This window comes from Juglans microcarpa x Juglans regia, chromosome 8D (assembly GCF_004785595.1).
Source record: "Juglans microcarpa x Juglans regia isolate MS1-56 chromosome 8D, Jm3101_v1.0, whole genome shotgun sequence".
NCBI lineage: Eukaryota > Viridiplantae > Streptophyta > Magnoliopsida > Fagales > Juglandaceae > Juglans > Juglans microcarpa x Juglans regia.
Genome location: NC_054608.1, coordinates 34711109 through 34736957, shown reverse-complemented (window position 1 = coordinate 34736957; position 25849 = coordinate 34711109).

The following is a 25849-nucleotide window of genomic DNA, read 5'->3' as shown; positions in this document are numbered from 1 at the left end:
GCTTGGGGTCGTGATACACACGCACCAAAAATATTATTACATAAAATCATAGCTTTTCAAATCACATGAACATGAATGCAATACACGAAAACCCAGTTTTCTTTTACAAACATGATCATGCATGAAATAATGAAATGCACATGTACCAACACAATGTCTAACATCCATCAATGAACAATACCAACAAATCCAACCAACCCATCAACAACCAATATCCAATTCAACCAAATCAACCAAACAACTCCAATCACAAATCCATCCGACCCCCGAACTCCTCGGACTCAGTCCGGCATGCCAAAAACACAGTGAAATGGGTTAGTGCAAAAATACATTTAAATTACGAAAGTTCTTTGGAGAAATACTTACATTGCAATATAATAATTTTCCGAGGATCACGAAGTTGAAAAATGCGACGTTTGAGCAACACCACAGTGTAAAATACACTGTGGCCGTGGGTCACAAATACCAACTTTTCAACGAGGACAAACGAAGACCCAAGATTGATAGGGTAGGGCCTAGGGAGGTCGGTGAAGCTAGTGGTGGTGGTGGTTTGCCGTGGGTGGCGGCGCAAGGGGTGGTTTTAGGCCAAAAATGTGCAAATCGGAGATGGACTTGGTGGGGCTTCACCGGTGACGGATCGGAGCTGGGGTTGGGTCCAATGGGTTGCCAAGAGGCTGGGGATGAAGTGGTAGAAAGATGGTGGCCAATGGCGGTGCGACGGCGGCGCAATGGCGGAAAGTGTGCCGCGGCGTCGTGGGTTTCGTGGGCTTCGTGGAGACTAACGGCCGCACGAACGGCGGTGATATTGGTGGGGTAGGACGGCCGGCGGCTGGGGAATCTAATGGGCTGGGCGGTGTCGACCACCGCCGGCGGACGGCGGCGCAGCTGGTGGGGGAGAAACGGACGCGGGGAGAGAGAGAAGGAGAGAGAAACGTGCGCAAGGGGAGAAAGCCAGGGAGAAGAAAAAGAAAAAGAAAAAAAGAAAAGAAGAAAAGAAAAAAAGAAAAGGAAAAGAAAAATAGAGGGAAAAGAAATGAGGTCCAATCCTCATAACTTGGGCACAAAAATGATCCAACGGAAACGTTTTTAAAACCACAAGTTAAATAAAATAATTTAAATGTAATAGTAAAGTCAAATTGAAATAATTAAATCCCACGGTAATTAATTTAAATATTAAAAGCAATTTAAATGCATACAATAAATAAATATTAAGAAAGCACATAAAAATAATTTTCACCAAATAAAAATCGTAGAAATAAACTCACTAAAAATCCAACCAATTTAAAATAAGAGAAATTATTTTAATTACATAAAAATAATTCCTTCAGTAAAAATACACTAAAATACGGGGTGTTACAGTTCATGTACATGGCATATTGCACGCAAGATCATGTTTGTAAATGAAACTGGATTTTCGTGTTCATGTATTTATTGAAAATTGAGTTTTCATGTGTATGTTTGAAAATTGAATTTTCATATGAAATGATTCTGAGTGTGTTTGAAACGACTGGATTGACTGGTTTGAGAAAAAGGAAAAAAGACTGTAGGGATGGTGGTAGAGTCCTGACTGCAATTCCCGCCTACGGTGCACCCGATAGGGATGGTGGTAAGTAGGGATGGTGGTTGTATCCCGCCTGTGATTCCCGCCTACGGTGCACACGGTAGGGATGGTGGTAAGCAGGGATGGTGGTATAGTCCCGCCTGTGATTCCCGCCTACAGTGCTCTGATAAGTATTCATTGTGTGTGATAAATATTCATTGTGTGGGAAGGAACTGTAGGGATGGTGGTAAGCAGGGATGGTGGTAGAGTCCCGCCTGTGATTCCCGCCTACGGTGCACGCGGTAGGGATGGTGGTAAGCAGGGATGGTGGTTGTGTCCCGCCTGTGATTCCCGCCTACAGTGCATGCGGTAGGGATGGTGGTAAGCAGGGACAGTGGTAGAGTCCCGCCTGCGATTCCCGCCTACAGTGTCCGATAAATGGTTTGTTTTGTGTGAATCATTTTCTGGAAAAATGACGGACTATATTTTTGCGCCAAAATGAGATTTTGGCGTGTATTGGAAATAATCATTTTTCTGGAAAAAATGGTATTTTATGGTTAAGTGTATTTTGTCCTATTAATGCATGTTGGTTGCATTAATATATTTTTATCTCGATAGTTATTTGATTTATACTTACATGTGGTACCATTTTATGGTATCGCAGATTTTGATGCAGATGTGGATGACGAGCCTTAAGCTTGGCTCAGTTGGCGGAGTGATCTGGGATTACTCCTGTTTATCGAGATTCGCTTTATCAATTATTTATGTATTTATTTTGTAATATATTTTGGAATGACTGTATAACTTTTAAAAATAATTTGTTTTGAATGTTTGTATTTAAAATTTTGAAAATTAGTAGACTTATTTATATTATCCGCTGCGATTTTTATTGTGCACTTTTGTATGTTGCCCACACTTGAGTACATTTCGTTGGGATGCGTGACCCGTGTTGTCACCATCCTGGTGTCTCGATTCATGTGTCTCCTTATATGGGGGTCGGGGGCACCACAAATACTTATCAGAGCATTGTAGGCGGGAATCACAGGCGGGACTATACCACCATCCCTACTTACCACCATCCCTATCGCATGCACTGTAGGCGGGAATCACAGGCAGGACTCTACCACCATTCCTACAGTCTCTTTTCCTTTTTTCTCAAACCAGTCAATCCAGTCGTTTCAAACACACTCAAAATCATTTAACATGAAAATCCAATTTTCAATAAACACATAAACATGAATGTATATACACGAAAACCCAGTTTCATTTACAAACATGATCATGCGTGCAATATGCCATATACATGAACAACGCCATAACAACAACCAACAATGCAAATCAAACACATAACAACTCCGTCCACAATCTATCCGACCCCCGAACTCCTCTGACTCAGTCCGGCATAACCAACCAGTTCACAGATAAAATGAGTTAGTGCAAAAATACATTTAAATCACAAAAGTTCTTTGGGAAAATACTTACAGTGCTATATAATAATTTCCGAAGGATCACGAAGGCGCAAAAAGTGGCGGCTCAACAACAAAACAGTGTAAAATACACTATGGCCGCGGGTCTCAAAAATCCACTATTCAACGGGGACAAACCAAGACCCGAAATTGATAGGGTAGGGCTTAGGGATGTCGGTGAAGCTAGTGATGGTGGTGGTTTGCCGTGGATGACGGCGTAGAGGGCGATTTTAGGCCAAAAATGTCGAAAATGAAAATGTGGATGGATGTGCTTCACCGATGGTAGATCGGAGGCAAGGATGGGTGCATTGGGTTGCTGTGAGGTCGAGGATGAAGTGGTGAAGAAATGGTAGCCGGAGGTGGCGCGACGACGGCGCTGGAACGAAGAGAAGGCCACGGCTTTGGACGGTTCGTGGAGGCTAACGGCAGCGCGATAGGGGCTGGGATTGACAGGGCGTGGTCGCCGGCCGGTGGGGGAGCGAACGGGAGGGGCACTGAGGGCCACGGTGGTGCGATGGTGGTGGGCTGGGAGAAGAGGAAAAACGGATGGAGAAGAGAGGGAGGGCTGGTCGCGCGCTGGAGAGGAAGGAGGGGAGAAAAGAAAAAAGAAGGAAAAAGAAAAGAGAAGAAGAAAAGAAAAAGGGGAAAGAAAAATAGAGGGAAAGAAATGAGGTCCAATCCTCACATCTTGAGTCACAAAAATAATCCAACGAAAATGATTTTAAAACAACAAGTCAAATAAAATAATGTAAACGTGGTGGTTAAATAAAAATAAAATAATTAAACCCAACAATAAACTAATTTAAAAAGAAGAACAATTTAAATGCGTAACAATAATTAAACATTAAGGAAACATATTAAATTTAATTTTTACAATTTAAAGATCATAAAATTAAATCATTTAAAAATCCGACAATTATAAAACAAGAGAATAAATTTTTGAGTTAATAAAAATAATCGTTCAATAAAAATACACTAAAATACAGGGTGTTACAATCGAAGCCGCCTCAAGAATACCCAAAATGAGAATAAGCTAGGGTTTACAACACGGAATATACATATATATAGGATAAAATAGATGTTGACACATGGAATGATCCAGTGGCATCAAATCCATAATATGACAGCTTCAAGCACGGGCACTTCACGTGAGAACAGCTTCAGCATTATTAACTTCAATGGTCATGATTATGCCACATGTCTCTCATCCATTCACTCATGAAAGAGAAAACATATTAGACAGAAATTAAAAAGGACAACAGAACAAATGTATTGACACATTATTACACTTAATGTTAAAAAAAAAACGTTGGAGATGGGGCATATAATCACCACAGTCAGCCGGTTGATAAGTCCACACTTTATGCTTTGGCGTAGTCGCTTGCATTCATCCTAGAGACGAAAAGAAGAAATGAAAAGATATTCAAAAGAATCCACAAAACATGCATGTGGGCAGAAATCTTCAACCCAAATGTATTTAATTGCTACAATTTTGGACATGATTGACACCTACGACAATGACAATAAATACATAAACAAATAAAAATTGAGCAAGGTTCTACGTTGAACGACTTCAATCACCTCAGTGAACTGTTCAATTGAGATTATATCAATTGATACGATCTCTGTCATGTTTAAATTTAATATTTCTAGCAAGATATCTGTCATCTTTTTACCAACTTTATAGGGCTCAGCAGCTTTGCCTGTTCTATCACAAAAACCATTAAGAAACTTTATGATCTTGCAAGACTTATTCCCAATAGGCATTTGTTAGAAAAATTGTGCATTGCTCGTCTCGGCCAAGCCTAGTTCTTGTTGCATATGGCTTCTTTTACGAGTATTCATTACTTTTATGTAAAGACTTAATTTTAAAACTTAGTTTTCTTAATTTCTAGAAAGGTGTATACCAAGAACTAATTTGGTCTTACTTTGTATAGCTAAATTGTAATACACAAGGGGAACACATAATGCAACAATGAGTCATAATTTTTCAAACCAATATTGATAACGTTTGTTGTAATTGTGGTTTGATTCAAGTTAATACATTATGTCGTGGTATTATGGTGTGTAAATCTGTTCATGAAGATTTGTTTCAGAGTTTGCATCATGCATGGCTGTTTCATTTGTAAGGTTTTCAAGCATGGTTGCAGGCATAATTCTCATATAGTGAAATGTGCAAGTTAGAAATTTCAAATGCATTTTGGGTTTTCTGAAATTGGTTTTGTGATACTATATTTTAATACCAGCACTATTTAGAGTATAATTACTTAATAGTTTGTGAGCTAAGGTAATTTATGTGGGTCAAAATGCAATTTCTCAAACATTTATGGGTCTAATTGCAATTTCTGGAAATTGAAGTATATGAGCATATTGTTGTTTTTAGAAGTTTAGTAGCGGATGATGAGTAACAAAAGAGGTGTATTAAGGCTTCCTAAAATTTTAAGTATTATGTATTTTTATTATTGTTTTATACTATTTTCATATTAAATATTAAGTAGTTTTTAAGACTATTCTCATTCTCACTATTCTAATTAAATATTTCAAGAGCTTTTTAATATTTGTTTTACTATTATTAAGTATAGTATTTTTTAAGTGTTGTTTCTAATTTAAGTATTATTTATTTTCTAGGTATTAATTATAATTTTTTCATTAATTATTTTTTATACTATTCTTATTTTAAGTAATATGTATTTTTACTATTGTTTTATACTATTTTCATATTAAATATTAAGTATTTTTTAAGACTATTCTCATTCTAACTATTCTAATTAAATATGTTAAGAGTTTTTTAATATTTTGTTTTACTATTATTATGTTTAGTATTTTTTAAGTATTATTTATTTTTTAAGTATTAATTATAATTTTTTCATTAATTATTTTTGAACCCAACATTTTAATTTTAGAATTAATAATTCTTATGTTTATTATTTTTTGGTATTAATTATAATTTAAGTATTACTTATTTTTTAATTATACATTATAGTTTTTTCAATAATTATTTTTTTAAGTATTATTTTTAGTTTAAGTATTAATTATTTTTTAAATATTATTTATAATTTTTTCATTCGACATATATAAATCAGGAGTACACTGCTCGAACTAGTACAAGTCTGTTCGAACAGGAAAACCTATTTGAACGGAAAATTATAGTGTTTGAACAGTTGCAACCCAGATTCTAGATGCGAAACTGAGTCAAAACACAACGACAGAAATCAATTCACAACATCACAAATCAATTCACAATATAGATAAACACACAAATGCATGGTTTATATATACAAAATATGAACATACCTTCAAATAATTGGTGCGCAACTCCAAACACTTTAATAAATACCTACACAATAAATACATATATATATATATATATATAAACTATACAATCAATACAATGAAGAAAATTAGTTAATGTGCAATTATGTTTAACAAAAATCATATCTTTAATCAATACAAATGTGGCGCCCTTGACCCTTACGTGTGATTTGGTGGAAGTCGTGACACTGGGATTAATATAAATTATTTTCATAAAATACCCAAAAGAAAAAAAATATGATTATTTTCATAAAATACCCAAATTAAATAATATTTGGGTATTTCTATAAAATACCCAAATTAAAAAAATATAAACCAACAAACCAAGTACCTATAAATTAAACACCCAAATAATATGAATTATTTCCATAAAATACCCAAAACAAATACGATTATTTTCATAAAATAGCCAAATTAAAATAATATAAGCCAACAAACCAATTAAATATAAATTAAACATCCAAATATTATTTTAATATTTCCATAAAATAGTTTATGTTTGAATTATTTATCTATGTTTATCATGTTTTATATAATAGTGGCTTGGTTTATTAGGTAGGACTGAAATGTTAGTATTATTTTCATATGCAAGTGAACTTTAGATCCGTTCGAGAGTACATTTGGGTACAACTCTTGAATTATCCAAAGTGAACAGTTTGGGATTCAATCATCTATATAGCAGAAATATTCAATCTAAACTCTTGTGTTAGTTTTGGAAATTTTGGTTTTGTATTTCCTTACATTCTTCGGGTGTGTGGTCCATAAGTTGCTCGGCCCAAGGATAGGGTCGATGACGTTTCGCGACTAGCATACTTGGAGAATTGTAGGAAAATGTTGGCAAAATTTTGGGTAACATGAGAGCTTTGGATTGAGTATATATGTGATATAGATTATAGTCACCCGAATGAGATAGGACTAACTACCTTATCAAAATAGAAGCAGTGAATATGAAAAGACCCTTGATAGTGTTTATCCATGAATTAGGTTTTTTTGAGAGACAGTCGATGAGTAACGAAAATACAAAGGATAAGAGTTGGATGTTGTTGGGAGATAGACTTGGTCGAGACTATAAGGAATTTGCACAAGGGGTGCAGCTTTTTATAGAATTTTCACGTGGGAGTGTTGACAGTCAAGGATTTATAAGATGTCCGTACAAGAAGTGCAAAAACCTTAGATCTTAAAACTTGGTGGTAGTGGATGAGCATTTATATGTAAATGGAATCGATCCTAAATATACACCTTGTGTCTTACATGACGAACCATTTCTTAAAGGAGTTGTAACACCCCGTATTTTAGTGTATTTTTATTGAAGGATTATTTTTATTAATTCAAAAATTTATTCTCTTGTTTTAAAATTATCGGATATTTTTAAATGGTTTATTTTATAATCTTTAAATTGTGAAAATTAATTTATTATGTTTTCTTAATATGTATTATTGTGATGCATTTAAATTGTTCTTATTTTAAATTAATTGATTGTTGGATTTAATTATTTTATTTTCATTGTATCATTACGTTTAAATTATTTTATCATACTTGTTGTTTTGAAATCGTTTCCGTTGGATCATTTTTGTGACCCAAGATGTGAGTACTGGACCTCATTTCTTTTCCTCCATTTTCTCTTTCCTATCTTTTTTCTTTTCTTCTTTTCCTTTCTTTCTTTTTTTCCTTTCTTCCCCTGCTTCCCGCGCGCGCGCGCACGTCCCTCTCCCTCTCTCTTCCCGTGCGTTTTTCTCCTCCACCCAGCCCGTCGTCATGAGCCGCCCGTAACCAACACCGCCCACAGCCACAAATTCCCCTCCCGCCGGCCATCATCCCCCACCAAGCTCAACCCTTATCTCGCCGGCGTTCTCCTCCATGCACAGCTTGAAGCCGCGACGTTCCTTGAGCCTGCGCGCCGCCATCACGCCACCTCCGGCCACCATTTCTTCACCACTTCATCCTCGACCTCCCAGCTACCCAATGCACCCAACCCCAGCTCCGATCCGTTACCGGTGAAGCGCAAATAACCCCATTTCCGATTTGGGTATTTTTGGTCTTCAACCACCCTTTGCGCCGCCACCCACGGCAAACCACCACCACCACTAGCTTCACCGAAATCCCTAAGCCCTACCCTATCAATTTCGGGTTTTGGTTGTTGGTATGGTGTTGTTCATGTACATGGCATATTGCACGCATGATCATGTTTGTAAAGGAAACTGGATTTTCATGTACATGCATTCATGTTCATGTGTTTCATGAAAACTAAGTTTTCATGTGTTAAAGGATTTTGGGTGCGTGTGTATCACGACCCCAAGCTGAGATGGGGTATTATCTTGGTGGAGCTACTCTCTTCACTCTGGAGCGGAATATACTGAGTGACGTCCCTGAGTTGTCGCTGGGCAACAACGGGATCGGACGAGATGGTCTCGTGCCGACTCCGTGGCCCCTCTGTTGGCGGGGGCTAGAGGATGCTTGGCCACGAACGCGCTGGGCGCGGAACTGGGCATCGCTCATTGCGTACTGGGTGCCTGGCCACGAATGCGTTGGGCGCGGAACTGAGCATCGCTACGAAGCCAGGACGTGCGGATGATCCCTAGGGGAGATCATGGTGCATTGGTTAATGGAATAATGAGCTGTTTTCTGGGAAAATAGCGTGTGTTGAATAAAAGGATTTTATGTGATTCATTTTATGGGAAAATGAGGTTTTATTGATTTGGGTCATTCTCTGGGAAAATGACGGATTATTATTTTTGGTCCAAAATGAGATTTTGGCGTGTGTTGGAAAATATCTATTTCTAGGGAAAATGATATTTTGGATTTGATATATATTTCATCATATGCATGCATATTGGTTGCATCAATATGTTTTTATCTCGTAGTTGTTTGGTTTATACTTACCTGCGGTACCGTTCTATGGTAACGCAGATTTTAATGCAGAGGAGGATGAGGGTGAGCTTGAGGATTTGGCTCCGCCGGAGGAGTGAGCCGGGATCACTCGTTTGGTTTGGACTTGTAATATATTTATTTTGGATGATTGTATAACTTTTTAAAGGTGCTTCGTTTTGAATATTTGTATTAAAATTCTGGTACTTAGTTGACTTGTTAAATTATCCGCTGCGTTGTTTATTGTAGATTGTTGCATTTACACACACTTGGCACTATCGTTGGGATGCGTGACCTTGTTGTCATCATCCTGACGTCACGATTCCAGTATTTTTTGTACGTGGGAGTCGGGGCGTCACAAGTGGTATCAGAGCAGTTCAGCTCTGGGTAAATCCACATGTCCCTTAGGTGAAGTACTAGAAATTTTTATTTTTAAAGTTGTAAGTTAAATTATTTAATTTAAAGTATGTTGTTTTTATTGGTTTTATATATTTTATTGTATACTACTTATTTGTTTATTTTATATTATTTGTTTTATTTTACGGCAGGTTATTTTATTTTTTTAATTATTTTATTGTGCACTACTTCATTTGTTTTATTCATTTTGTCTTATGATATTTTATTGTTGATTTTATCCTATTTTATTTTATGTTGTATTGTCGTATTTTAATTTATTTTGCTATAGTGGTATTTTAATTTGTTTGAGTTGAAAGTGGGGTTACGGGTTACGCTATGGCAGGAAGATGATACGATCGAGAATGTTATTGTTAGGCTTGAACATTTAGTGTAGTAGGTCTGAACTCTTGGCGATTGATTTGTTTTTAATATCGAGACTTGAAGGGAACGACATGGTCTGAATGATCTCTGGGGAATAGGATAATTGAGGTTTTAGATTTTGTGGTGATGTCATGAGGCTATAGCATAGGAGGTTGTAAGTTCAACAAACTTCAATGTTAGATTTATGAGAAGTTCATCTAAGGTTTGAGGTCCTATAGTTTTTAGGAAATAAGTTTATTGGATTTAAGGTGATAGGTTCAACAAGCATTTGAAGGATTACTTAGATTAGAAGTTTTCGAATTTGCCGACTTTGATAAGCAGCTTGTTAACATTTGGGACTTGAGGATTTTCAAGCTTTATAAGGTGAATGTTTAGATTTAAGGTCATCGATCTTGAGGATTTCGGGGAATGATTTTTATCTGGTTTATGCTTTTAGAATTGCAAAGTTGAATGGTTGAATTATAATAGGATTTGAGTTCTTAGTTTTGTAGACTTGGTACGCTAGCTTGGTCTATTCTAGCGATTGATTAGTTGGTAACCATTAAAATGAGATTGATCAGAGTTAAGTTATTGATATGAGAATTTTTTTTAGGAGAGAACTTCTTTGGAGATGGAAGGTAAAGATCTAGTTTGTGTATTTTCTGAGGATTGAAAATGTTGACCTAATTCAAAAAATGATTGTTTTTAGCTGGAGGTTAGTGGCAGGTTTAGGATTTGATCCATATCAATTTTAAGGATAATAGATGGTGAGGATTTAGGAAATGGTAGTGATAGATCACTTTGGAGGATTATTGATTTTGGCTAAGGGTGCATGAGATCGATGCGTAGTAGTAGTGAGTGTGTATGCATTTCGGAGAGTACAGGTCCTACTCTCATTTTGGTTTGGAAGAAGTGGTTTTGGTAGGTGTTGAAGAGGAGTCGACACAATAGTAGTAATTCAAGAGACCTTGGCTTCAAACTTTTGATGAGTTGATCGAAGTGTGTAGTCAAGTGGGATACTCGATAAAATCATGGTTGGCAATAGTTATTGTGATTATCTTCAAGAATTAATTGTGACTTAAGGTTGCCTAGGAATTTTTTAATTTTGAGGTTATACTTTCTTTTGGAGATTGAGCACCCAGTTGGTTGAATTAAGGACATTGTTATTTAACTTGAAAAGATATTCAAGGGACATCATGTATGGTGTATGATAAGATCTTGGAAGTTGAAGTTTAGGCATCATCGGTGGATAACATGATTAAGTATGTGAGTTATTATATCATTAGGATCCATGGGTGCTTTGCAATGGCTTTTGGTGGATTGAAGATTTGAGCAGTATGGCTTGCTTTGAGGTTTAATAGTGATATGCTATTGAAGGAACTAGTCGTACTAATACTAGCTTATAGGAGTAGAAGTAGGTGAGCAAGTTACCAAGAAGGTTTTGATAATGTTTTGGTGAAGTCAATGATGGTTCGTAATGAGTTTAGTCACCGCTAGATTAGATGTTATTCTGAATGTAGGTGACGAGCTTTTGGGTTTAGGTTGTTGGGTAGAGGTTTATAGGCGCTCTTATTGGTTGGCCGAGTTGGAATCGAGCCTTTTAAGGTATGCTCCTTATCTTAGATGAGATGTGCGTATTTTGGGGTAATGTTACTTGTTTGCAATTTGAGATGTTGAGGTTGATTGATATTGGTTTCCTGTCAATGATCATGGATGCTTTTTGCGGAATATTGATTTTGATCGAGGCTGCGGGAGTTAATTGAGGAATATGAGTGATAACTCCTGGTTTTGGGAAAGAGAATATTTTCTACTAAATTATGATAAGAGTTTTTCGTTAATAGGTATGGAGTCATCTTGTACTCGATGGTGTTAGTTTTATGAGGACATAAATTTTGTGCATGTGGCGAATTATCAGAGTGCGCAGCAGAAGCGTGATATTTGTGGTTGTAGTTAGGAGTTCGGATTTTGTGCTAGTCTTGAGGAATTAGTGGTGACTTGAATTTTTGAAACGATACTTGTAGTTGGAGATTAATCATTTGGTTGTGCAAAATTTGTTATTGATGGTTAACTTTGGAAGTGTCCATTAGGTTACCAAAGGTAGAATATAATGAAGGATTAAAATTTATAGTATAGGAGTCGATTGAGGTTAGCACAGATTATTGTACGGAGCTATTAATCATTGGAATTTATTGGATGTTGTATTAATGTTCTTATGAAAAAGGAAGATTTTGGATAACATAGCCACCCTAGGAATACTGGACCTGAGATGCCATTGGAAGTCTAATGTGAGTATGATGGAATTGCTTATGGGAGTAGACTTGAGAGATCATTACTAACGCTTTTGGGCGTTGGTGATGGTATGTTGTCTCAAGCATGTTCTGGTTGTATCATGTATCCTGTTTTAGCGTAATGTACGGCCTTACAAATTTCGAGGACGAAATTTTTTTTTAAGGGGGAGAGAATGTAACACCTCGTATTTTAGTGTATTTTTATTGAAGGATTATTTTATTGATTCAAAAATTTATTCTCTTGTTTTAAAATTATCGGATATTTTTAAATGATTTATTTTATGATCTTTAAATTGTGAAAATTAATTTATTATGTTTTCTTAATATTTATTATTGTGATGCATTTAAATTGTTCTTTATTTTAAATTAATTGATTGTTGGATTTAATTATTTTATTTTTATTGTATCATTACGTTTAAATTATTTTATCATACTTGTTGTTTTCAAATCGTTTCCGTTGGATCATTTTTGTGACCCAAGATGTGAGGACTGAACCTTATTTCTTTTCCTCCATTTTCTCTTTCCTATCTTTTTTCTTTTCTTCTTTTCCTTTCTTTCTTTTTTTTTCTTTCTTCCCCTGCTTCCCGCACGCACACCTCCCTCTCCCTCTCTCTTCCCGTGTGTTTTTCTCCTCCACCCAGCCCGCCGCCGTGAGCCGCCCGTGACCGACACCACCCACCGCCACAAGTTCCCCTCCTGTCGGCCATCATCCCCCACCAAGCTCAGCCTCTATCTCGCCGACGTTCTCCTCCATGCATGGCTTGAAGCCACGGCGTTCCTTGAGCCCGTGCGCCGCCGTCGCGCCACCTCCGGCCACCATTTCTTCACCACTTCATCCTCGACCTCCCATCTACCCAATGCACCCAACCCCAGCTCTAATTCGTCACCGGTGAAGCGCAACCAACCCCATTTTCGATTTGGGTATTTTTGGTCTTCAACCACCCTTTGCGCCGCCACCCATGGCAAACCACCACCACCACTAGTTTCACCGACATCCCTAAGCCCTATCTTATCAATTTCGGGTCTAGCATTGTCTCCATTCAAAAGTGAATTTTTGAGACCCACGGCCACAGTATATTTTACACTGTTACGTTGCTGTGTCGCCACCTTTTGCACCTCCATGATCCTTCGAAAATCATTATATAACACTGTAAGTATTTTTCCAAATAACTATCGTGATTTAAATATATTTTTGCACTAACTCATATTATTGTGATCTGGTTGGTTATGCCGGATTGAGTCCGAGGAGTTCGGGAGTCGGATGATTTGTGGACGGAGTTGTGTTTGGTTGGTATTGTGAAATGTTGGTTGTTGGTATGGTGTTGTTCATGTACATGGCATATTGCACGCATGATCATGTTTGTAAAGGAAACTGGATTTTCGTGTACATGTTTTCATGTTCATGTGTTTCATGAAATCTGAGTTTTCATGTGTTAAAAGATTTTGGCTGCGTGTGTATCACGACCCCAAGCCAAGATGGGGTATTATCTCCGTGGGGCTCCTCTGGTCACTCGGGAGCGGAATATACTGAGTGACGTCCCTTGGGTTGTCGCTAGGCGACAACAGGATCGGACGAGATGGTCTCGTGCCGACTCCGTGGCCCCTCTGCTGGCGGGGGCTAGAGGATGCTTGACCAAGAACGTGCTAGGCGCGAAACTGGGCATCGCTCGTTGCGTAATGGGTGCTTGGCCACGAACACGCTGGGCGCGAAACTAAGCATCGCTACGAAGCCAGGACGTGCGGATGATCCCTAGGGGAGATCATGGTGCATTGGTTAATGGAATAATGGACTGTTTTCTAGAAAAATAGCGTGTGTTGAATAAAAGGATTTTATGTGATTCATTTTATGGGAAAATGAGGTTTTATTGATTTGGGTCATTTTCTGGGAAAATGACGGATTATTATTTTTGGGCCAAAATGGGATTTTGGTGTGTGTTGGAAAATATATATTTTCAGGGAAAGTGATATTTTGGATTTGATGCATATTTCATCATATGCATTCATGTTGGTTGCATCAATATGTTTTTATCTCGTAGTTGTTTGGTTTATACTTACCTGCGGTACCATTCTATGGTAACGCAGATTTTGATATAGAGGAGGATGAGGGTGAGCCTGTGGATTCGGCTCCTCCCGAGGAGTGATCCGGAATCACTTGTTTGGTTTGGACTTGTAATATATTTATTTTGGATGACTGTATAACTTTTTAAAGATGTTTTGTTTTGAATATTTGTATTAAAATTCTGGTACTTAGTTGAGTTGTTAAATTATCTGCTGCGTTGTTTATTGTACATTGTTGCATGTACACACACTTGGCACTATCGTTGGGATGCGTGACCGTGTTTTTTGTACACTGTTGCATGTACACACACTTGGCACTATCATCATCCTGACGTCATGATTCCCGTATTTTTTGTACGTGGGAGTCGAGATGTCACAGGAGTTAGATTTTACAGTCAATCTAATCAAATTGAGGAAGGTAACGACATCAACATAGATGACATAAATGTGAATGTTTCTAATGATAGTAATGATAACTGAGAGGATATGACGGAGATGTTAGACAACCTTGGTGCAGGAATGTTTTGGGCTAGGGATGGAGAAGGAACATCTACACAATCATTTGAGGGAAATGAAAATTTTGAAAGACTGTGAGAGGATATACAACGAGAACTATACGAGGGTAGCATCTGTATTAAGTCTATATGTCGTATTTCTGCAAAAGCCATTGACATGTTGCTCAAATTATTTAAAGTGTCTCTCCCATAGGATAACCTTGTACCTCGTAATTTTTATGAAGCGAAGCAATTGAAACGAGAGTTAGAATTTGATTATATTATCATTCAATCATGTAAGAATGACTCTGTTCTCTTTTGGCAACAATATGCAGAATTTGAATCATGTCTAGTGTGTCATGAGTCAAGATGGACACCTGATAAGCATAATGTACCTCAGAAAGTGTTAAGACATTTTTCGTTATTTCCTTGACTTCAAATATTGTTTATGTCCCATTGACTGCGAAAGATATGTCTTAGCATCACATAGAAAAAGTCCGAAATGAAAACTTCTTCTCAGATTCTTTGCAATGGAAGAAATTTGAAGTCGAATACCCATGGTTTGCTGAAGAACCTCGCAATGTACATCTTGGTTTAACAACAGATAGTTTTAATTCATTTGGCAACATGAATATTTCTCATAGTACTTGACCTGTCATCTTAATGGCATATAATCTGCCACCGTAGAAGTGCATGAAGGATCTGTATTTTATGATGACTCTACAGTAAAACGTTGAAAGTTGATGCATTAGAAAAAATAGAAGTTGACATCGCAGTGATGTTATGCAAATTGGAGAGTTTGTACCCACATTCATTCCGGAGCTACAAAGGTTGATGCTATGCACACTATCAGAAGTTCAGTACTGTAATAGAGACACGTCAAAATCTATTCCAAGCAATGCCACCAAACAAATGAGAGAATATTTGTGATATGTTTGAAGATCCTGCTTATCAGATAATTTCGCTGCTATCTTTTTTTATAGTATATGGTAGATATATTAAACATATAGACATAATGTTTTTTCTTTTTTTTAGCAACGGGGTATTACGAACAAAGCAAATAGATCAAATTTAATGATACACCATCATGCGGGTTCTCGATCTTTTCATCGTTTATCTAAAAAAAATGGTACGTTATACTCGTCTCCATTAAATTTTAACATATTTATTTTTCTGATTTAAGTTCTAATATAGATTTCCTTTTTGTAGAAAAGGAAAGTCCTACTGACTATAATCTGACTCAATTGTATGCTAAAACACATAAAAATCATAATTGTGATTAGACCAATTCCGAAGCAGAAGCAAATTATGTAAGTTTAAGTTTTTTTTAATTCAATTGTCTAATAATATTTTTGTTACTTATACTAACTTTAATTTTTTTTTTTGTAGGACAAGATGATATCACATAAGAAAACTGCTGCGGATCCATCTGATGAATCATCTGTCAACGATGCTCATATCTTTTCTCAAGTTCTTGGACCACGTTTTAGATATTTGAGGGCTTAGAACGTTGCGTGAAGTCATCCTCAACATCATCTTCCTCTTCTCAAGTTAGATCACATGACAAAACTCAAGAATTAAAGGAATCAAGGCTTGAGATGGAACATTTGAGGTCTAAGGAAAAAGCGTTGCTGACCTGATTAGATCAAGCAGCAGATTTAGAGGCGAGATTAGAAGAAAACATGCAGAAGAAGCTCGAGATTTAATCCCAAAAAATGTTTGAACAGTGGCAATCAATGATGTCCCAAAACTCTATGCCACGACCACAATCCTAAAACTTATTTTTCTTTAATTGTTTTTTTATGGAAAATAGACTTCATTTCATCCATGAAGGAAGTTATAGTTGTGACTAGTCAATACAGAGAAAAACTCTGAATACAAGCCAAACTACACATCTATTGTATGCCTCCGTGCACACAAATTTATTTGTGACGGGCATTGTCTTAGCTTTTAGAAACTCTCATAAGAGAGCATCACTCTCTGTGAAAAAAAATAGAGATAAAAAACCATCCCCCACCTCCAAAAGAGGAGGGGTATCCAACCACCCCATCCTCCAAAAGAGGAGGGGTTCCCTTGCTATGGACATAAGTCTAATAGCCTATTTCTTTTATTAGTAAATACGAACAGAGAAACAAAATTACAAATACTAAGAAAACACTGCAAAAAACGGAGTTACACTACACAAAAAGCAAAACTACATGGGCCCAGCCTAAACAAAAAAAGTCCAACATGTTTGCAAGTGGGAGCGCAGCCCTTAGGGTTTCCTCTCATTCTTTACTGCTGCCCTCCACCCTTCTTCTATTTTTTCTTTTTTCTTTTTTTCTTCTTCCTCTTTCGTCCACCTCCACATGGGCTTCAAGCATTGCTTCCTCCACCGTCCCTCTCGCCCAGCACCAGCTTCGCCCACATTGAAGCTCACCAGGCGACACACCCAGGCTGCACACCCATCGCAGAAGCATCGGCACGAGCATCGGACCTTGTTATACATAGAATGTCCACCCATCGCACGAGCAACACCAGGCAGCACATCCTAGACCGGAGTGCAGGCTTCCTGGTCCTTGTGGCTCAACACCGGCTGATCCCCTTCATAGGCAGCATCGTGCGAGGATCTGTGGATTTGTGGGTTAGGTCAGGGGTTTTGTGGATTTCCTCATAAATCTAGAAGGACAACAAAGACGAAAATTATGTTGAGACTGAGATCACCGGAAAGTGTTCCTCCTTTATTAGACCTAATAAAACATAGAAAATAAAAACAAAAAACAAATGCAAACTGGAAAAAAGCGGAAGGAAGTGAGGGGGGAGGAGGATTAGGGAAGTTTTTAGAGAGAAGTTCTTTAATTGTCTTTTGTAGTGCCTAGTACTATATATATATAATGGAGTAATAATATATGAACTCTTGAATCGCATTAACATAGTACCATGCATCAATTTGAAAAACATTTAACAATTATTTAATACTAGGGAATTAATTATGAGTTTAATATATATATATATTTATATATATGATAACTATTTAAAATAATTCATGTATAGAGTTAATATATACTTTATAACATATGGTACCAAGAGCTGGTCGGGGGGATCGCTTGCATATATGCAAAGACAATTGCGTTTGGAAAACTATCTCAACTCATCTTATATTCTTCCCAAAATAATTCACTCAAACACAAACACTTTTCAATCTCAAATTTTGTCATCTAATAATTACCTAATCATTACAACTTTCTAAACTTTCAAACAAAAAATAAAAAATAATTCTACTATTTCAAACTCCAAAACAAAAATTATATTATAATACAATTTTAAATTTATAATATTTTTCTTCAATATTTTTCTCTCATTTTCAAAAACTCAATAAAACATCTTAATTCAAACCATTTTACCACTATTCACAAACCGTCTCGTTACTATTAACATATTTTTCATCTCATTTCATTCTCCAAATGAGCTTTAATGGACAACAAGATGGTAGAAGTTCAGACTATGGCCATATAAAAATTGTAGTGGGAGCTTTCCTCACTTTAGAGAGAGAATCTCCAACTTCTGTCAAAAAAGCTTTCCTCACTTCCAAAATCAGCTCGAGGGGGGTGGGAGCTTTCACTCCTCCCCCCTAACTCCCTTCCTGTGTTTTTTGGCTGTGCTTTGTGTTTTTCTTTCAAGTCTAATAAAAGGAGAACACTCTCCGGGTGCTCCAGTCTCAACAAATTCTTTGTTTAGTCTTTGTTCTCCATCTACACAAAACCCACACATCCCACACAAAACCTGACCTTCACAAGGAGGGGGGGGGGGGGTTACGGGGCAGTTAGGGGCAGAAAAAATAAGTGAAAAAAGGAGGAGGGGAGGGCGGCGGGATGAGTTAGAGATGAAACCCTAGGGCAGTGTCTTTTCTACAGTCAATGTGTTTTTTATATTATGTATTTAGAGTTGTTGTGTTTTGTTTCCTTCTCCTTTTGGAGGATGGGGGTCTTTGTAATTTTGTTATGTTTGTATTTTGCTTACTAATAAAAGAAATAGGCTATTAGACTTATGTCCATAGCAGGGGAACCCACCTCTTTTTGGAGGATGGGGTGGTTGGATACCCCTCCTTTTGGATGGGGTGGTTGGAGGTGGGGATGGTTTTATCTCTGTGTATTAAAGAGAGTGATACTCTCTTATGAGAGTTTCTAGAAGTTAAGACAATGCCCTTCGCAAAGAAATTTGTGTGCGGGGAGGCTAACAACACATATGCAGTTTGGCTTATATTCAGAGTTTTCTCTATATTAACTAGTCACAGCTGTAACTTCTTTCACTAGGTAGAGTAACAATAATTAGACTTCAAGATTCCTCTTTGAGCCGTGAGGTCTGAGTAGAGGGTTTTCTCTGTCTAGTGCAGTCTGTGTATTTGGTTTCTTTCCTTGGAATTCTCGTGGACGTTTTCTTGTTGATTGGTGGCAGAATGGCGAATAATTTAGAGGGTTTATATCAAAGGTTATCTTTGACTAAACAAGAGGAGGAAGAAGTGGTGGTGGATTCTAGTGAGTTGGAAGACCTTTCTCTATGCAAAGGCAAGGGTTTGCTCTTAACTCTTTTTTCGGAAAAACATTTCAATCATGAAGCATTTAAGGTGACCATAAAGAGAGCTTGGCGTCCAGTTCGGGAGCGTGTTTTCGTGATCTCAATGCAAATCTGTTTCTTGCAGAGTTTGAGGATTTGCGTGATAAGGAGAGGGTATTGCGAGAGGTCCCTTGGTCCTTTGATAAACAATTAGTGTTGGTACAGGAAGTGGATGGGAGTAAGCAGGTGCACCAGATGAATATTCAGGAAGCTACTTTCTGGGTTCGAATCCATGATGTAACACCCCGTATTGTAGTGTATTTTTACTGAATGATTATTTTTATTTGTTCAAAAATTTATTCTCTTATTTTAAGTTTATCGGATTTTTAGTTGGTTTATTTTTATCATTTTTAGCTTGTGAAAAATTAAATTTGATATGTTTTCTTAATATTAATTACTGTTATGCATTTGAATCTCTCTTTATTTTAAATTAGTTGATTGTTGGATTTAAATATTTTATTTTCATTTTATCATTACGTTTAAATTTTTTTAATTGAGATGCTGTTTTAAAATCATTTTCGTTAGATCATTTTTTGTGACCCAAGATGTGGGGATTGAACCTCATTTATTTCCCTCCATTTTTCTTTTTCCCTTTTCTTTTATTTTCTTTTTCTTTTCTTTTTCTCTTTCTTTTCTATCCTCTCCCTCTCTCTTCCCACGCGGCATTGCTCCCCTCTCTCCCAGCCTGTTTCTCTCTTCTCCCAGCCCAGCCGCCGTGCGCGACACCGCCCATCCTGTTCACTCCCCCACCGGCCGACGACCCTTCCCCGTAAATCCCAGCCTCTATCTCGTCGTCGATAGCCCTCACTCCCAACTACAAGTCGCGGCGCATCTTGAGCTCCAGCGCCGCCGTCGCGCCACCTCCGGCCACCATCTCCTCACCACTTCATCCTCGACCTCTGAGCAACCCAATGGACCCAACCCCAAGTCTGATCCGCCAGCGGTGAAGCACATTCAACTCCAACTCCGTTTCGGACTTTTTGGCCTTAAAACCACCATTTGCGCCGCCACCCACGGCAAACCACCACCATCATTGGCTTCACCGACCTCTCTAGGCCCTACCCTATCAATTTCGGGTCTTAGTTTGTCTCCGTTGAAAAGTGGGTTTTTGAGACCCACGGCCACAGTGTATTTTACACTGTTACGTTACTGTGTTGCCACCTTTTGCAGCTCCATAATCTTTCGAAAATTATTATATAGCACTGTAAGTATTTTTTTCAAATAACTATCGTGATTTAAATATATTTTTACACTAACCCATATTATTGTGAACTGGTTGTACATGCCGGACTGAGTCCGAGGAGTTCGGGGATCAGATGGATTGTGGACGGAGTTGTGTGTTTGGTTGGTATTGTGAAATGTTGGTTGTTGGTATGGTGTTGTTCATGTACATGGCATATTGCACGCATGATCATATTTGTAAAGGAAACTGAGTTTTCGTGTACATGCATTCATGTTCATGTGTTTTATGAAAACTGGGTTTTCATGTGTCAAAGGATTTTTGGGTGCGTGTGTATCACGACCCGAAGCCGAGATGGGGTGTTATCTCGGTGGAGCTCCTCTGGTCATTCGGGAGCGGAATATACTGAGTGACGTCCCCTGGGTTGTCGCTGGGCGACAACGGGATCGGACGAGATGGTCTTGTGCCGACTCCGTGGCCCCTCTGCTAGTGGGGGCTAGAGGATGCTTGGCCACGTACGCGCTAGGCGCGGAACTGGGCATCGCTCATTGCGTAGTGGGTGCTTGGCCACGAACTGAGCATCGCTACGAAGCCAGGACGTGCGGATGATCCCTAGGGGAGATCATGGTGCATTGGTTAAAGGAATAATGGGCTATTTTCTGGAAAAATAGCGTGTGTTGATTAAAATGATTTTATGTGATTCATTTTATGGGAAAATGAGGTTTTATTGATTTGGGTCATTTTCTGGAAAAATGACGGAGTATTCTTTTTGAGCCAAAATGAGATTTTGGCGTGTGTTGGAAAATATCTATTTTCGGAAAAAATAGTATTTTTGAGAATAATGCATATTTCATCATATGCATGCATGTTGGTCGTATTAATGTATTTTTATCTCGTAGTTGTTTGGTTTATACTTACCTGCGGTACCATTTTGTGGTAACGCAGATTTCGATGAGGCTGAGGGTGAGCCTGAGGATTCGGCTCTCCCCGAGGAGTGATCTGGGATCACTCGTTTTTGTTTGAGACTTGTAAAATATTTATTTTGGATTACTGTATAATTTTAAACCTTTTTACTGATTGTTTAAAATGTATTAACAATTCTGGTACTTAGTTGTATTAATTATCCGCTGCGTTGTTTTTGTACACTATTACATGTACACACACTTGGCACTAACGTTGGGATGTGTGACCCTGTTGTTATCATCCCGGTGTCTCGATTCCCGTGTCTCCTTACATGGGGGTCGTGGGCGCCACAGGTGGTATCAGAGCAGTTCGGCTCTGGGTAAAACCACATGTCCCATAGGTGGAGTACCAGAAAGTTTTAAAGTTGTAATTTGAAATTATTTGGTTTGAAGTATGTTATTTTAATGGTTTTAATTTATTTATGTTTTTATATTTTGTTGGTTTTATTTATTTTATTGTATACTACTTGTTCGTTTATTTTATATTATTTGTTTTATTTTATGGCAGGTTATTTTATTTTATTTATTTATTTTTTTAATTATTTTATTGTGCACTACTTCATTTGTTTTATTCATTTTATCTTATGATATTTTATTGTTAGTTTTATTCATTTTGTTGTATATTATTTATTTATGAAATTTTATTTTATTTAGTTTTGTTCGGAGTTGAAAAGCGGGTTAAGAGTTATGCTATGGCAGGAATATGGTACGATTGTGAATGTCATTGTTAGGCTTGAACATTTAGTGTAGTAGGCCTGAACTCTTGGCAACTGGTTTATTTTAATATTGAGGCTTGAAGGGAATGGCATGATCTGGGAGAACTCTTTGGAGTAGGAACTCAAGTCGCAATTGAAGAGGGAAATAGTTTTAAATCGCTTAGGTTAATTGAGGTCGTAGCCTCCGTAGAAATTATGTAGTGAGTTTATGGAGTAGGAGGTTGTAAGTTCAACGAATTCCAAGGTTAGATTTTTTAGAAGGTCACCTAAGGTTTGAGGCATCATAGTTTTTAGGAAATAAGTTTATTGGTTTTAAGGAGGTAGGTTCAACAAGCAATTGAGGGATTACTTAGATTAGAAGTTTTCGATCTTGTCGACCTTGATAAGCAATTTGGTAACATTTGGGGTTTTAGAATTTACAAGTTTTATAAGGTGAATATTTTAGAATTAAGGTCATTGATCTTCAAGATTTCAGGAAATGATTCTTATCTGGTTTAAGGTTTCAGAATTGCAGAGTTGAAGGGTTGAATTATAATAGGATTTGAGTTCTTAGTTTTGTAGACTTGGTACGCTAGCTTGGTCTATTCTATCAATTGATTAGTTGGTAACCATTAAATTGAGATTGATCAGAGTTGAGTTACTGATATGAGAATTTTTAGGAGAGAACTTCTTTAGAGATGGAAGGTAATAATCTACTTTGTGTATTTTCCGAGGATTGAAGATGTTGATCTCGTTCAGATAATGATTGTTTTTAGCTCGAGGTTAGTGACAGGTTGATGATTTAATCCATATCAATTTTAAGGAATAATAGATGGTGCGGACATAGGAAATGATTCTTGTTGATTTCGAGGATATAGGCCCAGATGATGGAAATAGTAGTGACAGATCACTTGCACGTTTGGAGGATTATTGGTTCTGGCTAAGTGTGCATAAGATCGATGCGTAGTAGTGGTGAGTGTGTATGCATTTCGGAGAGTACAGGGGTCCTTGTCTCATTTTTGGCTTGGAAGAATTGTCTTGGGTAGGTGTTGAAGATGAATAAATACAATAGTATTAAATTCAAGAGATTTTGGTTTGGAGTTTTTGGTGAGTCAATCGGAGTGTGTAGTAGAAACAGATTACTCAATGGAATGACGGTTGACAATAATTATTGTGATTATCTATAGGAATTAATTGTGACTTGAGGTTACCTAGGAATTCAAATTTTGAGGTTATACTTTCTTTGGAGATTGAGAATCCAGTTGGTTGAATTAAGGACATTGTTATTTAACTTGAAGAGAGATTAATGGGTCGTCATGTTTGGTGTATGATAATATCTTGGAAGTTGAAGTTTAGGCATTAGCGATGAATAATATGATCAAGTATGTGAGTTAATCAAGCATTAGGATCCTTGGGTGATTTGCATTGTCTTTTAGTGGATTGATGATTTGAGCAATATGGCTTGCCTTGAGGTTTAATAGTGATGTGTTATTGAAGGAACTAGCCGTACTAATACCAGCTTATAGGAGTAGAAATAGGCGAGTGAGTTACCAAATAGGTTTTGATAATGTTTTGGTGAAGTCAATGATGATTCGTAATGAGTTTAGTCACTTCTAGATTAGATGTTATTCTGAATGTCGGTGATGAGCTTTTGGGTTTAGATTCTTGGGTAGAAGTTTATAAGTGCTCTTTTTGGTTGGTCGGATTGGAATCGAATCTTTTAAAGTATGCTCCTTATTGTAGATGAGATGGATGTATTTTGAGTTGAGCTTGCTTATTTTCAATTTGGGATGCTGAGTTTAGTTTTCTGTCTATGATCATGGATGTAATTTGCAGAATATTGATTTTGATCAAGGCAGCAGGAGTTAATTGAGGAATATGAGTGATAACTCCTGGTTTTGGAGAAAAGAGTATTTTCTACCAAAAGGTGGTAAGAGTTTTCTGGTTAGTAGGTATGGAGCCACCTTGTATTCGATGGTGCTAGTTTTTATGAGGACATAAATTTTATGCATGTGACGAATTATCAGAGTGTGCAGCCGAAGTGTGATATTTGTGGTTGTAGTTAGGAGTTCGGATTTTGTGCTGATCTTGAGGAATTAGTGGTGACTTGAATTTTTAGATGATGCTTGTAGTTGGAGATTAATCTTTTGGTTGTGCAATTTGTCATTGATGGTTAATCTTGGAAGTGGCCATTAGGTTACTAAATGTAGAATTCAATGGAGGTTTAGAAGTTGTAGCATAAGAGCTGATTGAGGTTAGCATGGATTATTGTATGGAGCTATTGATCATTAGAATTTTTTGGATATTGTATTAAGGTTCTTGTGGAAAATAAGATTTTGGTTAGTATAGTCATCTAGGAATACTGGTCGTGATGTGCCACTGGAGGACTAATATGAGTTGGATATCGCCATATTTTTTTTTTTGAGAAATGTGCCACGTGCCGTCAAGTTAAGGCAGAGCTTTAAGGACCTGCTAGTAGACTTCAACCTCTCCCTATTCTTAAGTGGAAGTGGGATCATATTTTATGGATTTTGTTGTGGGTTTGCCGGGGACTCCTAGTGGAAAGAACTCAGTTTGGGTGATTGTTGATCGGTTGACCAAAAGTGCCCATTTCCTGCCTATTAATAACACTGACTCTTTGGGTAAGTTGACTCCATTGTATGTTAAGGAGAGAGTGCGTTTGTACGGAGTGCCCAAGAGTATCGTGTCAGATCGGGACCCGCGGTTCACGTCCCATTTTGGAAGAGTTTGCAGGCAGCTTTAGGCACTAAGTTGAAGTTTAGTACTGCATATCACCCACAGACAGACAGTCAATCAGAGCGTACTATCCAGACTCTTGAGGATATGTTGCGTGCTTGTGTCATGGAATTTCAGGGGAGTTGGGAGAATCACCTGCCGCTAATTGAGTTTGCTTACAATAACAGTTTTCATTCCTCCATTCAGATGGCCCCGTATGAAGCTTTGTATGGGAGGAAGTATAGATCACCGTTGTGTTGGGATGAAGTTGGTGAAAGTAAATTGATTGGGCCTGAGATAATTCAAGAAATGAAGGATCAAGTTCAATTTATAAGGACTAAAATAGCGTAAGCCGAAAGTCGCCAAAAGAGTTATGCAGATATAAGGAGAATAGACTTATCATTTGAGATAGGTGATTGGGTTTACCTTAAAGTCTCTCTGATGATGGGGGTTAAGCACTTTGGCAAGAAGGGAAAGCTTAGTCCGAGGTATGTTGGTCCCTTCCAGATTATAGAGAAAGTTGGGCTAGTTGCTTATAGAGTTGCCCTGCCGGATCATTTTGGGGATGTCCATGATGTGTTCCATGTGTCGTCTTTGAAGAAGAGTTTTGGACAGCTAGAGCCGCGTTTTGTCGACCCAGAATGTATTGAACTTCAACCTAATCTTACTTATGAAGTTGCCCTGACGCAGATTGTGGATGGGAAAGAGTAAAGGTTAAGGTCTAAGACAATACCTTTGGTGAAGGTGTCATGGGGCGATCCGTTGGCTCATGATTTCTCTTGGGAGAGAGAAGCTGTCATGAGTGAGCAGTATCCGTATTTATTTGATTGACTGGCGGTATGTTTCTTAAGTTTGCTCCTAGTTGAATCTTATTCCTATCTTAACCTTAATGTTTGACCTTGCT